At 37.0% G+C, this 16,553-nt stretch overlaps 1 pseudogene; it reads left to right on the top strand.

Annotated features, from left to right (window-relative positions):
* The first annotated feature begins 2,234 nt into the window (after positions 1-2,234).
* On the top strand, positions 2,235-16,306 carry LOC131830154 (casein kinase I-like; annotated as a pseudogene).
* The last annotated feature ends 247 nt before the right edge of the window (positions 16,307-16,553 follow it).

Here is a 16,553-nt window from a genome sequence, read left to right as displayed (position 1 = left end):
AGGGGGATAAAATATCGACACAAATACATACACAAAGAGAACCGATTGCAATGCAGGCTGAATTTTGAGTGGGTTCACAGACATCAGAACAGAGCTTAAGCAAACACGCTTTATATTATGGTTTTCTGAGACTCCATAAGGAAGGGTACTGTTTGAATCAGAAAAAAATATGCAACATTGTGTGCCTACCTTATGGTTTTATTTCTACTCAATTGTTAAAATAAATGAAAAATAGAAAATGTAATAAAGAAAAAATGTAGTAAAGGTTATTCTAAGCGTATTACATAAATTTTAAGTTTCTTCATTTAATACACATCCATAATTTCTGATGTAAAAAGGTTTCCATGCAATATATACTTTTTTTAAGGATTTCAAAATGATCATTCCTCACATCTTGCCAGTATGTATATATGTATACATGATCTATCTATCTATCTATCTATCATCATTTATCTGTCTATATCATCATACTTAATTTGAAATACAAATTGTGGACAAATATGGGTTTTTTTTTGTGCATGTGGTTAAATATTTTTGACTCAGCATTTTGAATAAGAAGTTTAAGCCAGAGTATCTTCTGATTTCATTTCTAATGGTTTAGCCCTAAATCAAAATCCAGCAAAAATAGATTTAACAGTTTTTATACTTTTCTTTTTTAAAGGTCATTAAAATTCAATAATGAGCCTTGCTTTAATGTGCCCCAGCAATTTGATAGCTGGATTTCACTGACTTTTAATTGTCCATCAGCTAATGCAAACCTTCTCATGCCTCATCATCACATGCACATTTGATTTGTTTGACATAATCACATTAATATTAGAAGAATATGACAACTTTAAGATACTTTTCTTACAAAAAGGCTAATTAGTTTGAGGTAGAGAATAAATAATTGATTATGTGGATAATGAAGCAAATATCTAAAGATAAAAACAGCATGTAATTGACATTTCCTTTTGGCAAACTCGCTAAAGATTGACAAGAACTGAAACTTTTCTTCTGAATATGTTATATATATATTTTCATAGTGTGATGATCTTTTTTCAAAGAAAATGTTGAAGAATTTTTTAATTGTTTATAATTATGGATTTTGAGAGGCTTTTCTTAAGTATTGTGAATAAGTTAATTAGTCTACATGACTAGACTAAATTGTGCAGTCTATTGAAAACCATTTTCTTAGCTTTAGGGCCTAGATGTGAAACATCATTTAGACAGGAACTAATGAAATTATCCTTATCTGAATGCCTTCAAGGAGATAAGGAAGTAAATGTCAATTCTGCTATTTCTATAAGGCAACAAGTCACAGTACTCAACATGTAATCAAAAGAAACATTTAAAATAATCTCTGTGGTCTAATTAAAAGTTCAATTAAGGAAACTATAATGATCTTCACTGATGAACTTTTACAAAGGACACATTTTAATAGATAAATTTTGTTCTAAAAAAATAAAATAAAGCATTACAATTTCAGTAGAAGTCCACTTGCCATTGAAATGCTTTTGACAGCAGTTTTTATTTTACTGCAATTTCCCAAAAAAGCATATAGATAAGGATCTAAAAGGTTAGAGCAAGCTGTGAGAGTCTTTTGGACGGAAACTCTGTGCTGGTTTATTTTGTAGAACCAAAATCCACCTTCTATTTATCTGTATTGTGTCCTAAAAGACATTGATTTAGATATATAATGGATGTCCTCGTCACTATATTAGTGTATTAGCTAAACAAGAAAAAAATCAAAAAATAAAGGAAGAATGAAAGAAAGAAAGAAAAAAGGAAAAGAAAAGAAAAGAAAGGAAAAGTAGGGAAGGAAGGAAGGAAAAAAAGGAAGTTAGTTTCCTCTGTAGCAGGCTTTACAAATAAACAATATGCTTCCATATCTCATGCTCCCACCATCTTATCTGATTGTTACATCATTTTTAAATGTTATAGAAGACAGCTGTTATTGTTCTTAATAGTAAATACAACAACCACTATCAAAGCATCAACAACAAACACTGTAGCTCAGGGAAGATAAGTCATGTTGACCTTAGAGGTCAAACAGACAGTTTTCATTAGCAAAATGGGTTTGTTTGGAAAGAACAGAGGGACTTCAATTTGGGACAGGCAAGCTTTGGCAACCCCTGGTAGCCAAGCCCAGAGATCAAAGGAGAGGAACATTACTCTATACAGAGAAGGACGAAGTTGGGAGGAGTTGCTTTGAACAAACATTCTTTGGAAGAAAGCAGGAATTCAGGGTAGTGATGGTTTCTCACTGGCCCAACTGCAGTATTTTCTTATTGGCTAAGCTTGCTGCTGGGGAGGAGAAAATCTTCCTTCCTCCTGCAGGGGTGGTAAAGTGGGCCACTCCGTACTGGGAATGTAAGGTAAGTCTCTTCTCATTGGGTGTGCAATTGACCATGGGCCCCTGAGTTCTCCCTTTTGCCTCCTGACTCCACTTTAAAGGAGTTTTCATTTATTCTGTTTCACCGTGATTTGCACTAAATCACAAAGTAAATCATGAATATAGATGAAAAGGACCAGATTCTCCCTTTGGCTGTGTTCCTTCCACTACATAAACTGCCTCAATGCGAAGAGCCAAAATTTGGTTTTCTAAGTGCTCTTAAAGCCTTGAGAGATATTTAGGAATGTCCATTAGCTGGTGACTGAGAGAACAGCTAAATCCACAAAGGGGATAATTTTCCCAGTGACTTTCTTGCCTTTGAAGCATGCTGAAATTATATCTCTCTCTCCCACTCTCTCTCTCTCTCTTTTTTTGGTTTAATCATTTTTAAAAAATTAACATGTAATGCATTATTTGCTTCAGGGGTATAGGTCTATGAATCATCAGTCTTACACAATTCATAGAACACACCATAGCACATACTCTCCCCAGTGTCCATCTGGGACAGCCACCAGCCACTCCAGCCACCCTGTCCCTACCCCCAACCCTCCAGCAATCCTCAGTGTGTTTCCTGAGATTAAGTGTCTCTTATGGCTTATCTCTCTCCCTGATCCCATCTTGCTTCAATTTTCCCTCCCTGCCCCCCAGGACTCCCTGTCCTGGCTCTCAAATTCCTCATGGCAGAGAGATCATATGATAATTGTCTTTCTCTAATTGACTTATGTCACTTAGCATAATACCCTCTAGTTCTATCCCCATCCTTGCAAATAGCAAGATTTCTGTGTTTTGATGTCTACATAGTATTCCATTGTGTGTGTGTGTGTGTGTATACACACACACACACACACACACACACCCCACATCGTCTTTATCTATTCCTCTTTTGATGGGCATCTAGGCTCTTTCCATAGTTTGGCTATTGGGGATATTGCTGCTATAAACATTGGGGTGCATGTGCCCCTTCAGATCACTACATTTCTATCTTTGGGGTAAATACCCAGTAGTGCGATTGCTGGGTCATAGGGTAGCTCTAATTTCAACTTTTTGAGGAACCTACATACTGTTTTCCAGAGTGGCTGTACCAGGTTGCATTCCCACCAACACTATATGTCTCTCTTAAAGAGTTATGTGAATTTTTTAAAATATTGTATTTATTTACCTAGAGCAAATGAGAGAGAGAGAACATAAGCAAGGGGAAGGGCAGAGGAAGAGGGAGAAGCAGACTCCCTGCTGAGCAGGGAACACGATATGGAGCTTTATCCCAGGACCCTGAGATCATGACCTGTGTTGAAGGCAGATGTTTACCTGACTGAGTCACCTAGGTGCCCCAGTAATATGTGAATTTTCATGGGATCATAGGTGCCACTGAAAGAGGTGAGAAATCAATGGAAAGGTTTTGGGGGCCAAGAAGGGCCTGTTTAATATACTCATGAAGAAGAACCCCAAACTAGAAGGAGGACACTATCAGGATAGCAACATAATTGTAGAGGAATTCATGGTTTACAAAGCTAAGTCACTACTACCATCACATTTGAGTGTCAAAATAAACTAGGGTGATGGATATTATTCTCAGTTTACAGATGAGAATCTTGAAGCTCGGATCAATACAATTATTTCCCCCAAGGTCAGAGACTTAGAGTGGGACAAGCTGGTATTCCAAACCTACTGACCCCGACAGACTGATGCCTTGTCTGTTGCATGCAGCTGCTGGATATGGTTAAGCAGTTCCAAGAGCATAACAGGAACACGTTACACCCATTTACACTCAAGTCTGAAAATGTCTGACCATCGTTTGAATTTCACCACTTCACAAAAAGCTGGGCTCTGCTTTCTTTCTTATTCTTTTTTTAAAATAATTTATTTATTTGACAGACAGAGATCACAAGTAGGAAGAGAGGCAGGCAGAGAGAGAGGAGGAAGCAGACTCCCCGACGAGCAGAAAGTCTGATGCGGGACTCGATCCCTGGACTCTGAGATCATGACCTGAGCTGAAGGCAGAGGCTTAACCCACTGAGCCACCCAGGCACCCTGGGCTCTGCTTTCTTTATTAGAATTAGATAAACTTGCTTCCCTCTCCCTCTACCTGTCTCCCCTGCTCCTTCAGCAATCACGTGGGCTTTCTTAGATTGATGAAACCTGATGCTTGCCTTCAGTAAGAAAGAGAAACAGGAAAGGGAAGTCAAGGCAGCTGAGATGTGTGGGAAAAAAATCCACCAGCATATGTGACTCCTGAGCATTTGAAATACCGCTAGGGTAAGTGAAGAGCTGATTTTTGAAAATAATTTAAATAAAAGACTAATACTTGATTTAGTTACTGGAAAACTTTTTTGGACCAAAGTAGATATGTGACTCTAATTTTTTAACTCTTACTTTATGTAATCTGTATACACACCAATACTGAGATGTTCAAAAAATGTAAAATATCTTATATTTATATAACTAATACTGAAATCACAATATTTTTTCCATATACTGGAATGAATTTTTAAAAGATATCGTAAAAATTATTTCCCTGTTTTCTTCCATTTACATTTTTTAATTGAAACTTAAAACTGCATATATATGGCTTATCTTTTATTTCCATTGTGTCCAATGTCCACGATGTGACATTGTGTCCAATGTCCATTCTGGGTGAATGAGTAAAGAAACATATATTTAAGAACCGACTTTTACCTGGGTACTTAACAATACTGACCCTGAATCTATTTTATTTCTCAATCCTTTTTCACCTTTACTAAAATTTACTCAGCACTGTTTTTATTTTTAAATGTTTTAATACAGAAACACAAGACATGGTCTTCTGCCTTACCTGATTTTATGTTGAGTTTAATTGTGTATTGTCACTGCTGAAGTACTCATCAGAGTATTTTTTTTTCCCTAATACCTGTGATGCTTCCTTAGTCAACTGCTTACATATCCTATGACAATTCATATCCTAATGATCATTTAGTTAATTCTAAAATAATGTTAATAATAATAATAACTTTCTGAATTTATTTTCTATAGTATGATCTTTGAGATTTGCCAGAAAGTCCCCCCCCAAACAAGAAATATTCGTTCTTTCAGTTCCTAGAGATGCTAGAAATTATTAGTTTTTTTATTTATGTTACTACTCTAAGATATACATAAGAAGTTTCAATTTGAAGAAATATTTAGTCCCTCCTAATTTTCTATAAGCAAAATTGTACTAGCATAAATATTTCAGAAATTGTGTGCTTTATAGGAAGTCCCTGGAGATTTTTCAGGATCCTCACCATCTATATCATGTTATAGCCCTAAGGGAAAAAAAATGATCAGAACTCATGAATAGTTATGTTCTAATTCCCAATAGGGTAATGTACTCTCCTTTATTTTAGTAATAGAAGTTATGGTAATAAATAAATCACTTTCATTAGTAGGCTGGAAGAATGAGCTTTTTTAAAAAATTATTATTATTTGTTTGTTTTTTAATTTTCTCGATGCTTCCTGTATTACAGGATTTCTTCTCTTTCTGCACACATCATTCTGGGACATGCCACTTCGAAGAATGAAGATGTAGACCAGAAAAAGAGTGGTGGACAGCAAAGCAAAGTCTATTGAGCATTAGTAATGTTTATTGAATGATAGAGTATGAAGTTCCTGAAGAAGTAGGGGACCCAAGCGTGTTGCCACAAGAGTTTCTAAGTCTAGGGGCTCTTATGGGCTTGTTGGAGAGCTATTTTATTCTAATTAACCTTCCAGGAGCCTGTCACCCACTCAGGTTTTTGTCATCTGTCACATGGGAAAGGGTGAAGGGCTCCTTCCAGGGTGGTGTAAAATCCTTTTAAGAGTGGTTTCCCCTTATGGAAGGGAGGCCCCTCATCCCTGGGGGAGGCCCCTTGTCCCTGGGGGAGGCCCCTTGTCCCTGCCTTCCTTTCTTCCAACTATCCTTCATGACTTGTATACTCTGCTGTAAAGGATAGGCCAGATTTTGTGTCTTCAACAAAAGACTCTTTCAGAATCCCATGGAAGATCACTGTGTGGTTTACTCCAAACTACTGCCCTTTCCAAGAGTAGACTAGAAGTTGGCACGCTCCATACAGTATCAGCGGACTGAGTTGGGATTTCCCTGGCTCTTTTAGCAGACTGCTAATCCAAGATGCAGTGGAACAAGGGTCTATTATGTAAGTCTGGATGAATTGATGAGGAAAACTATTCTAGGGTTTCGTTTTGCTTTTGTTTTGAATCTTCTTAATGTTGTTTTAATGTCCTATTTTTTTGAGTGTATGAGGAAGACTTTTCTTCTTAAGCAAGTGGTGACCAACTTAGGAGATCATTTAGTAGGGTCTGCTTTGTAAATTAAAATGACAGATTTTCAAGTAAGACCCGATTTTCCACTCATGTCCCAGAATTCAGACTTTTACTGAGTCTCCTTACCCTTTGTTGCAATGAAGTTATTTGCATGAGTCTGATAAGAGTATGTCCTTCCTTTTACAGGATATAGGGATAAATCAATTATGCAAGGCCTTATGCTCTGTCCTCCTTTGGCCAAAAGAGAACAAGAGGGCTCTCAAGAATCTCTCTGATAAGGGCATCAATCCTATTTATGAGGACTCCTCCCTCATGACTTAATCACAGTCCAAAGGCCCCACCCCCTAAGAATTCACATTGGGGGTTCGGATTTCGACATGAATTTGGAGAACACATTCAGTCCACATTATTCCACTCTGCCCCCCAAATTTATGTTCTTCCCACATACAAGTTATATCCATTCTACCCCCAAACCCCCTAGAGTCTTGTATCACATCAACTCTTAAGCCTGATTCTAATATCTCATTTAATGTCATCTAATTCAGGTATGGGTAACAATAAGGGAAACAAAGGCAAAAGAAAAAATAAAAATCCCCTTACTACTTACAGCCCATTGACAAGTCCTTGAGAAAAGCAGAGTGACCTTCCTCAAGGAACTCAACTGCTAGATATTAATACTTTGCTAAGGGCAAAAGGCAATCTTAGATTAACATTATTCCAAGTGCAGGATCATAAACAGTGATTCCAGTTTAACATATAAAATTCCTTTGGAAACTTCCTTTATCTCCATCCTCCAAGATGCATGTTAGCAATCCTCCCCAAGCATATGACCTACTGATATGCATCTAAATGGTCTCATGACTAAGCTTTTATTAGAAGGTAATAAATGACCTTTTCCCAACAACAGATAGGCCCACTCAAGCTTTCCCTACTGGAAAACTTGCTTCCAAAATTCCTTGGAGACTTATGTTATCCCTAACTCCTCCCAATTTGAAAGTACATAATGGGCCATCCCCACAACCCCAGTGCAATTCTTTCTGCCCCTGGGTCCTGCCCCCCAAGTTTTAGTAATACTCCTTTTGCACCAAAGGTGTCTTAAGAATTCTTCCTTGGCCATGGGCTCCAAACCCCAACATTTCCACATCAGGTAACCCTCAGGGTATAGTTCACCCAGAGGCAAATTCCCCTCCAGCTATGGGCCTGTGGGATCGAATGACATATATGCTTCCAGAATACACTTATGGGATAGGAATAGGAGATACATACTAAGGTAAATTGAGAAATAAGAAAAAAAGAAAGGGTAATTGGTCCTAATGACATTAAATCCCAAGGTCTGAGAATATTCCTTTATGCATTGACTTTGGGCCATTCTTCCATTGTCTTGAAGAATAGTGCCTAAAACTTCTGAAGTTGAGATGGCCAATTCATAGTATTCTACTTATCAAAGATAACTTGGCACTTAGTATTCTCATTTTCTAATTTATGTGGGCTGAGAACTTTCCATATATTTATGTTCTACTTCCATTTTTGTAAACATCTCCATTTTTTAAATGTTTGTTTCTTTATTTTAGAAACAGAGAACATGTATAGTGGAGAAGGACAGTGGGAGATGGAGAGAGAGAATCCCACGCAAGATTCTCTGCTGCTGAATCTGGAGCCCAGCGTGAGGCTCGATCCCATGATCCTGAGCCAAAATCAAGAGTCAGATGCTCAACTGACTGAGCTACCCAGGTGCCCCAACATTTCCATCCTTAAGTCATTTCTCCTTTATGTTTTATTATGAGCAGCAAGGCAGAGCTCAGGTGCACCTTCAACACATCACTTAGAAATCTCTTCAGCTAAATATTCAATTTCATCACTTGCAAGTTATACCTCCTGTGAAACACTGGAACATGAACACAGTTCAGCCCAATCGTTTGCCACTTTATTACAAGAATGGCCTTTTCTCCTTCTTCTAACACTGTATTCCTCATTTCTGTCTGAGACCTCATCTGACTGGCGTTGGTGAACCATATTCCTATTGAAATTATATTCTTGATCACTAAGACATTCTCTAAGAAGAATGGAGTTTTCTTGAAAGCTCTCCTCCTTTCTTTCTGAGCCCTTACCTATTCATAGCCATATAGGGGTTTTCTAGCATGTACATCAAAGGTCTTCTAGCCTCTATTACCTAATTTTGGAGACACTTATATTTTTAGGTATTTGTTACAGCAACAACCCACCCCTGTTGCCGGTTTTCTGTCACAGTGAATTCAGGCTGCTATAATAAAAATACCATAAACTAGGTGGCTATAAACCACAGAAATTTATCTCTTACAATTCTGGAGCTGGAGGTCCAAGATCAGGGTGCCAAAGTGGTTCGGTTCTGATGAGAATCCATTTCCTGGTCCATAGGTGTTCATGTTCTCCTTGTCCTAACACAGAAAAAAGAATGAAAGAGTCTTCCAAGGTCTCTTTTATGAGAGTATTAATCCCATTCCTAAGGGCTCCACTCTTGTGGCCCAATCATTACCCAAAGGACCCATTTCCAAATGCTACTACACTGGGGATTAGGTTTCAACACGGAATTTCAGGGGACATAAACATAAACAGTATCTTTTGAAATACCAGCGGTGTGGTTTACTGGGAGGGTCTGCAGACTACCACCCACAGGCCAGACTTCCGTTTTTTAAGTAAAAAATTTATTGAAGCACAGCTATACACATTTGTTTGCATATTGCTATTGGTGCTTTATGCTACCATAGCAGAGTTGAAAAGTTTCAATAGAGTTGTTAAAGTTGAAAACATTTACTACATGGCCCTTTATTTTTATTTATTTTTTTAACATTTTATTTATTTATTTGACAGAGAGAGATCACAAGTAGGCAGAGAGGCAGGCAGAGGGAGAGGGGAAGCAGGGTCCCTGCTCAGCAGAGAGCCCAATGCGGGGCTTGATCCCAGGATCCTGAGATCATGACCTGAGCTGAAGGCAGAGGCTTAACCGACTTAGCCACCCAGGTGCAGCACTTTGTTTTCTTAAATTCCACATATAAGTAAAATCATATGATATTTGTCTTTCTCCTACTGAGTTATTTCACTTAGCATTGTACCCTCTACATCTACCCATGAAGCTGTAAATGGCAAAATTTCCTTCTTCTTATATATCATATATATATATATATATATATATATATATATATATATATATATATATATTCTTCTTTATCCACTGAACTATCCACAGACACTTGGGCTGTTCCTTAATTTGGTTATTCTGGCTAATGCTGCAATAAATATAGGGATGCTTATATCCTTTTGAATTAGTGCTTTTATATTCCTTGGGAAAATACTGGCAATGGAATTACTGGATCATATGGTAATTATATTTTTCATTTTTTGAAAAATAGCCATACTGTTTTCCACAGTGGCTGCACATACAGTGCACAAGGGTTCCTTTTTTTTCACATCCTTACCAATAGTTGATGTTTCTTGTGTTTTCTTATTTTAGCCATTCAAACAGATGTGAGGTAATATCTCACTGTAGTTTTGATTCGCATTTCGTTAATGATCAGTGATGTCAAGGATATTTTCATGTGTCAACTGGTCATCTGTATGGCTTCTTTGGGGAAATGTCTATTCATATCTTCTCTTTGTGTGTGTGTGTGTGTGTGTGTGTTGAGTTGTGTAAATTCTTGATATATTTTGGGTACTAACCCTTTATTGGATGTGTCCTCTGTAATATATTCTCCCATTCTGTAGTTTGCCTTTTAGTTTCATTAGTTTCATTGATTGTTTCTTTCACTGCACAGAAGCTTTTTATTTTGATGCATTCCCAATAGTTTATTTTGCTTTTGGTTCTCTTGCCTTACGAGACATAACTAGAAAAATGTTGCTATGACTGATGTCAGAGAAATTACTCCCTGTGCTCTTTCCTAGGGTTTTTATGATTTTGGGTCTCACATTTCAGTCCTTAATCCATTTTGAATATATTTTTGTGTATGGTGTATGAACGTGGTCCAATTTTATTATTTTGGATGTAGCTGTCCAGTTTTCCCAACATCATTTGTTGAAAAGACTTTCTCTTTCCCTCTGCATATTCTTGCTTTTCTGTTGAAGATTAATTGACCATATATTGGCATATGTTTATTTATGGTTTTTTGTCTGTTCCATTCATCTGTGAATTTATTTTTTGTGCCAGTATTACACTCTTTTGATTACTACAACTTTGTAGTAATCAAATCTTAAAATTTGAGATTGTGATACCTCTAGTTTTGTTCCTTTTCAAAATTGCTTTGTGGTTCCACACAAATTTTAATATTATACATTCTAGCTCTGTGAAAAAATGATGTTAGTATTTTGATAAGCATTGCATTAAATCTGTATATTGATTTGGGTAGTAGAAACAACAGTATTTGTTCTTCAAATCCATGAACATGGAATATCTTTCCACTTGTGTCATCTTCCATTTCTTTTATCAATGTTTTATAGTTTTCAGCGTATAGGCCTTTCACCTCCTTGGTTAAATTTATTTCTAGGTATTTTATTATTTTTATTCATATGAGAGTTATAATTTTACATTTTTAAAAATATTATCCTTTGACAACATTGTCATTTCTTTTCTTTTATATACCTTAAACAACTGAAAAGAATTGGTCTAGAAGCACAATGTAAGCAAATGCTTTTGCTATGCGACCATCAGGTAGAGAACAACAGATAATCCAGTAACATAAGATTCATTACATTGGAATTTGAATAACATGAAGTGGAAAAATGCTTTTAAAACATGCAAAAAGAACATGAGAGAAAATGTCTGTTTTTTTGTTTTGTTTTGTTTTTTGTTGTTGTTGTTGTTGTTGTTGTTGTTTAATTAGAAGTGGTTACTGTGCATTCTGGAAGGGTTTGTAATTATTTTGAAAAGAACATTTTCGGGGTGCCTGGGTGGCTCAGTGGGTTAAAGCCTCTGCCTTTGGCTCATGTCATGATCCCAGGGTCCTGGGATTGAGCCCCACTTCAGGCTTTCTGCTCAGCGGGGAGCCTGCTTCCCTTCTTCTCTCTCTGCCTGCCTCTCTGGCTACTTGTGATCTCTCTGTCAAATAAATAAATAAAATCTTAAAAAAAAAAAGGAACATTTTCATAGGTCTGTATTTTAAGCATTAGCCCCCCCTCCTCACTAGCCTCACCCCCATTTATCTCTACAACAATGCGAAATTGTTGGTCGGGCCTAGGAAAAAAGGAATGTCAGCAGCAACTGATAGCACAGTTAGATTTCAGAAGCTTTATGGTCACCACCTTCTGAATATACAGACTAGACCCAGTTCTGTAGGAGATAAGAGACTAGGAAGGTTGAATCCTAAGACTGTGGTTATTTACAAGTCCTGTTTACTGGGAGATAGTGAGACGTCTACACCTTGACACCATCTAGTCAAAGGACTGCAGAGTAGAAGCACTGAGCTCAGAAGTGGCAAAGGACAAATTCCTCTTCAAACAGACATGCCTATAGCCATTCCAGTGGGCAGGTCACTTACTCATCATTCTAGACTGAGCAATGTGTTCCCTTTCATGACAGCTTTGGGATGTTTATTTAAATACCAAATTGTTTATTAAATTGCATAATATTAACAAGAGTAAACCAAACTTTATCCTTGAAAATTCATTAGTACTAGGCTATACTGGCCTAAGAGGGTGTCCAGTGATACTCCAAGACAATGTGATTATGAAATCTAAATTCTATGCAGGATTTTTTTCCCCTGACTTAATTCACCTTAATACCCTCTAGATCTATCCATGTTGTCACAAATGACAAGATTTCTTTTTTATTTTTTAATTTACATTTTTACCTGAGTATAGTTGACAACACAATGTTACATTAGTTTCAGGTTGATAACATAGTGATTCAGCATTTCTATATTTTATGCTATGCTCACTACAAGTGTAGCTACTATGTGTCACTATATAAAACTCATAATATCATAGATTAAGTTCTATATCCTGTAGCTTGTATCACCATGACTTATGGATTTCGTAACTGAAGCCTGTATCTCCCACTCCTCTTCCCTCTGGCGCCATCAGTTTGTTCTCTATAGTTATAGGTCTAATTCTGCTTTTCGCTTATTTATTTGTTTTGTTTAGGTTCCACTTACAAGTGAAATCATATGGTATTTGTCTTACTTAGTCTTACTTATTTCACTTAGGATCATACCTACTAGGTCCCTCCATGTTGCCACGAATGGCATTTGTGCTGCCATCCTGTTGTCCCGTTCTGTCAAATAGCTGCACATTATTCCATTAGAAAACTTCTTTATCATTTATCTAATGATGGACACTTATGTTGCTTCAATATTTTGGCTATTGTAAATATAAGGGTGCTGCAATAAATATAAGGGTGGTAACTTTACTTGTATATGGAATCTAAAAAAAAAAAAAAAAAAAAAATCAAGGAAACAGAACCAGACTCACAAATACAGAGGAAAAAACTGGTGCTTGCCAGAAGGAAGGGTGAGAGGATGGGCAAAATACCTGAAGGAGATTCAGAAGTACAAGCTTCTAGTTATAAAATAAGTAAGTCATAGGGATAAAGAGAACAGGAAAGAAAATGCAGTCAATACATTGCAATAACTTTGTGTGAAGACAGAGAGTAGCTATACTTGTCCAATCACTATGTAGTATACCTAAAACTAATATAGCATTGTATTTCAACTATAGTTAAAGAAAAAAGAAATATGTGTGAATGATGTTAGAAAATGAAGTTTGCAGATTGAAAATACCAGACCAAAGGATTTGTACTTTATTTATCTGGTTGTCTTAAACAGATATGAAGCAGGGCCTTGAAATAGCTTTTTGTTTGTTTTCTTATTTTAATCACAAAAACTATATCAACATTGTTAAACACAGCTACATGGAGGAAAAATGACAAAGAAAACTGAAATGTTCTATAAAAAGTAATTTTTCAGATAAGAGTTTCTTTTATAAAGAAGCAAAACATTATTTTTCACTATTCCTACAAATTCACAAGTTAATGAAATAGGTTATTATAAGAGATCCTTTTAACAATTCCTGAGAAACCAACTTTTTTTATTTTGAAATTTTGATTCTTTAGTGTTAAGTGTTAACATTATATTGAGACATTTTACTTTTACTTATTGTGGTTTCTATCCAATATGTGTGTGATTTATCCAAGACCAATTCACTTCACTTTGCAAATAAAAATGAAGCTCACAATTAGAAATACATATAGTTGTATCATATCTAAATGGAACTTAATGTAGAACATTAAACAGAATAATGAAGTAACAAAATACTATAATGTTTAAAGAACAAGAGGTGGACCAATATTTTATTTATTTTATTTATTTCTGTTTTCTACATTTAAAGTTGTCTAATTTTATAATAAATAAATAATATATATATATATATATATATATATATATATATATATATATGGATAGATAGATATATAAATCTTCAGGACAATGTGAGTATAATAATATAAGCTATAATACCACTTTTGTAGAAACTATTTACTAAGGGAGACATGTCATGTTCAATAGAAAACAACAGAAAAACAGTAGAAAACAATAACAGTATTCAAAGTCAACATACATGGTTTAAGAATAAGATGACAATAGGGTAGATTAAATTCTCAGTCGGCCCTCCTCAAAATACAAGTGTATAAATACAATGGATAATTTTGAAAATAATAACAAGAAATGTATAAAAAATTTAGCAATGAAAATTCAAACTCCACTTTCTTAGTAATTTATTAATCAAGCACTTAAAATTAGTAAGCATATTAAAGATTTGAAATCTACCCATACACACATGCATACTATGTTTAGTTTAAAAGTATCATAATTATAAGTTTTCCCTATGAGCTGAAGACTTGTTATATAGCAGTAATCATTATAATGGTGTAGAATTATCATGGTGGTAGGGGGAAATTTTTTTTTTTATTAAGATTTTGTTTATTTATTGGAGAGACAGAGCACAAGCAAGGGGAGCAGCAGGCTCCCCCTTGACCAGGGAGCCCCAGGCAGTGCTGGATTCCAGGACCCCAGCATCATGTCTTGAGCTGAAGGCATTGAGTCAACCTGGTGCTGCCAAATTTTTTAACCAGGCATTGCAATATTCGATGCTGGTAAAGAATGGACAATAAAGTATATTTTCTCTGGGAAAATATCCTCTGGGGAAAAGAAATTTAATCCCTTCAGACATTAAAAGAATGATTTATAGACCAACTAACGGCATAAATATCTGGCTGAAGTTTTAAGAAGAAAACATAAGGAAATATCATTATGACCCTTGAGGAAAATAATCTGAGATTATCTAAAGATGAATTTTACATAAATAAGGGAAAAAAAAAAAAAACCTAGCATAGATAACGACAAAGGTAATACAGAGGAAGGGAAAACCAAATGACCAATAAACATAGGAAAAGATGCTCAAACTAATAATCAGAAAATGTAAGACTAAGCAAAAGGTTTCACATTAAAACGTTTGGAAAAGAGGCAGAATTCCAGAAATCCACATGTTCTGTGGAGAGGACCATACATTGGGGAGTCCACATTTGGAAGACACACGTGGCAAGATTCAAGATGAAGTACACATGACCCTAAATATCCAATTCTAGCAACTGAAATTTAGCAATAAATGTAAATGTTACAATATCGTATCACAATAATATAAGACAACTAGACCCTACACGTGTCAACTTTAAATCGTGGTAACAGCGATCATTTAGAAAACATTTCCGGGTGGCGCCCATTTTGCATTGGAGACGAATAACAAGATGGCTGCGCCCATGGGGAACAGAGGGTCCCACCGAGCGGAAGTGGGCTGCTGCCGTAGCGGCGGGGTCACTGCCCTACACCACCATGCGCCTTTTCTTTTGGGGACATTGATCTGGCGCATTAGTGGCAGCGAAGCTCGACTTATAAAAGCCCAGGCATCCCCAGTTGCCGGTCGGGCATCCCACGCACAGGGAGGCATGGGCAGGATGTGCTAGTCCTTCTGCCTCTTGGACCAGCCTAGGACCTCTTCAGTTTCCCTTCCAGAGGGTTCGCAGTGAAAAGTGTACTTACGTTAACTGATCGGTAGAACGGAGTATGTGCAAACTGAGAATTTTATACCCGGGACGTTCAACCAGATAAGTCCGTAGTGCGTCTTGGGCGTCACTGTCATAAGGTAGTCCTTACTGATCCGGGTTTGGCCAGAATGCGCAGGGACAGCAGGACAAGGTAACGCCGCACAGAGAAGATACAGATGTCGCTGGCACTGCCCGGTAGGCCAGCATCGATGCACATCTTGGTATCGAACAGTCGCCGAGAGGATGCGGCATCATTGGGGTGTGTTGTAATGTCTTTTCATAGAACCAGTCTGCCATGGCAGGGACGAAAGTCTGCAACAAAAAAGCAAAAATATGAAAAGCTTAGTGGAAAGATGATGTCCACGCCTGCTGAAGTTTTGTCTAAGGGGTTACCAAAATAGTACTTCACCCATGGGGGCCGCGCTTTGAGGAAGCCCGGGACAGCGTGCATCTGAGGCCGTGCTTCCCGGTCTCTTCCAGACCCTGAACCCCCTGATGACTACACAGGCGACGGGACGACCTTAAAGCAGAAAGCAGCCCAGCAGGCAGCCTCTCCAGGGGGCAGGGACAGGCAACAAAATGACAACACCAACAGTAAGTAACTTGAAAGGTTTCTGAGCTTGAATCAAGGAACAGAAGAAGTGCCAGATGATTGGACCAGCATCTGTTTCTTCCCAAGTCTAGTTTTAGTCCTATGTGTACTAGTCAGTGGTTGTGAACCACTTTATACCATTTACTTGGTATAAAGAACTGAATTTCAGAATAAACTCTGGGCAGCATTGGTGATGCTGTGTCCCGAGTGTCATGTGTCCCGTGTCCCGAGTAGCCACTGCAACTGTGAATATTAAT

This window comes from Mustela lutreola, chromosome 4 (assembly GCF_030435805.1).
Source record: "Mustela lutreola isolate mMusLut2 chromosome 4, mMusLut2.pri, whole genome shotgun sequence".
Taxonomy (NCBI): Eukaryota; Metazoa; Chordata; class Mammalia; order Carnivora; family Mustelidae; genus Mustela; species Mustela lutreola.
The sequence above is the reverse complement of the archived record's forward strand: the minus strand, read 5'-3'. Positions and strand labels throughout refer to the sequence as shown.